This window comes from Mobula birostris, chromosome 13, assembly GCF_030028105.1.
Source record: "Mobula birostris isolate sMobBir1 chromosome 13, sMobBir1.hap1, whole genome shotgun sequence".
Lineage (NCBI taxonomy): Eukaryota > Metazoa > Chordata > Chondrichthyes > Myliobatiformes > Myliobatidae > Mobula > Mobula birostris.
In genome coordinates this window covers 66174445-66176872 of record NC_092382.1, presented here as the reverse complement: position 1 = coordinate 66176872, position 2428 = coordinate 66174445, and positions in this window count along the sequence as shown.

The window sequence follows — 2428 nt, the reverse complement described above, 5'->3', positions numbered from 1 at the left end:
GGTCCATGAAGTTGATGCTGCTTTGCCTCAATTCTATAGACCCTGTGACCATCTCCTAGGTAAATACAGATGCAAAAATAATATTTAAAATCTCCCCATATATTTTGTCTCCTCATATGGATTAACATCCTGATCTGGAAGAGGATTTTTTTTTCTCTGCAATCTTTTTGCTTTTAACATATCTGCAGAATCCCTGAGGATTCTCCTTCACCTTGTCTGCTGGGGCAACCTCATGCCTTCTTTTATTTCTTTCATAAGTGTTCACTTGAATTTCCTGTATTTCTATTTGTTCCTATCTGCATGTACCTGGTATGCACCTCCTTTTTATTGATCTGGGAGAAGAAGCACAAAGGGGTGATAGAGCTGCATGGTGGGAGGTGGGGGAAGGAGGAGTTAAACTAAAGTTGCAGGGGGAATGGAAGCATGAATAACAGAACAGATAGTGGAGAGGTTGTTCCTATCTGCCTGTACCTGGTATGCACCTCCTTTTTATTGACCTGGGAGAAGAAGCACAAAGGGGTGATAGAGCTACATGGTGGGAGGTGGGGGAAGGGGGAGTTAAACTAAAGTTGCAGGGGGAATGGAACCATGAATAACAGAACAGATAGTGGAGGGGTTGTGAAGACATATGTTTTTCAGTCCTCAGACAAAGTCAGGAATGAAAACGTTGAGCATGGTGCAGTGAATATGCTCAATGCTGTATATTTCAATACAGGGAGCATCGTAGGAAAGGCGGATGTGTTCACGGCATGGAACAACACTGGAATTATGACACTAGGATCTGGCAACTGTGTACTGGGACAGGCTGCTTTATGGCAAAACTGTGCTTGGTAAATGGGAGGCCTTCAAATGAAATTTTGAGAGTACAATGCGGGTATGTGCTTGTCAGAATAAAACGTAAAGTTAGAAACTGTATCTCTTGGTTTTCAAGAGATATTGAGACCCTGGTGAAGAACAAAATGGAGTTGCATAACAGAGATAGGCAGGTAGATTCTTATGGAGTATAAGAAATGCAAGAGAACAAGTAAGAAATAAATCAGGATTGCTAAAATAAGGCATGAGATTGCCCTCACAGAAAAGATGAAGGATAATCCTCAGGGATTCTAGAGATAGATTGAGAGCAAAAGGATTGCAAGGCACACAGTTGGTCCCCTGGAAGACGAGAATGGCAATCCACGTGTGGAAACAAAGTAGATGGGGTAGATCTCAATTATTATTTTCGTCTCTATTTACTCAGGAGATGGGTCTATGGGAGTGTGGAAAAGCGGCATTAAAATCGTGGACCATGTACTGATTAAAGAAGAGGAGATGTTTGCCATCCTGTGGCAGATTAGGGTGGATAAATCTCCAGGGCATGACAAGGTGCTCCCTTGGACCTTTGTCAGGGCCCCAGCAGAGATAATTAAATCATCCTTAGTGATGGGGGAGTTATCAGAGGATTGTGGAAGAGCCAAAGTTATTTTGCTGCTCAACATAAAACATAGAAATCTACAGCATATTCCAGGCCATTCAGCCCACAATGTTGTGCCAATCATGTAACTTACTCTAGAAACTGCCTAGAATTTCCCTAGCGTATAGCCAGATATTTTTCTAAGCTCCATGTACCTATCTAAGAGACTGTTAAAAGACCCTATTGTATCTGCCTCGACAACCACTGCTGGCAGTGCATTCCGCACACCCACCACTCTCTGTGTAATAAAACATACCCATGACATCGCCTCGGTATCTATTTCCAAGCACCTTAAAACCATGACCTCTCGTGTTAGCCATTTCAGCCCTGGGAAAAAAAAACTCCGGCTATCCACACCATCAATGCCCCTCATTATGCTATACACCGAAAAAAGGCTCTGAACATAAACAATGAAATTATACATTGCTTTGAAGATTTGTTAGACGTACACAACAGTATGAAGGTATAGATACGGGAAATGCAAACAGCTTTCTCCACTGGGGTTGGGTGGGACTACAACCATAGGTCATGGGGAAGTGGGGATGGTGAAAATTTAATGGGAACATGTGGAAAAGCTCTTTACTGAACTGGTCGTGAGAGTATGCAATGAGATGTCAGCACAAGTGGTGAACATGAGCTCGATTTCACCATTAAAAGAAGTTTGATAGGTACCTGGATGGTAGTGGTATGGAGGGCGATGGTCCCGGTGCAAGTGGTTGCATTAGACAGCTTAAATGTTTTTTCGGCATTGACTAGATGGGTCAAATAGCCTGTTTCTGTACTGAACTACTTCAGGTTTCCATGACAGAGACGCTGAATAAACCTGTTTGGAAGAGAAAAGGTAGGAGTGACAACGGAACTGCAATGGTTGGAGTTTCTGGGAGCAATTCAGAAGCTGAATGATCAATACATCCCAAAAAAGTGGAAGCAGTGGAAAGGCAGGAGGAGACAACCATGGCTGAAATGAGAAGCCAAAGC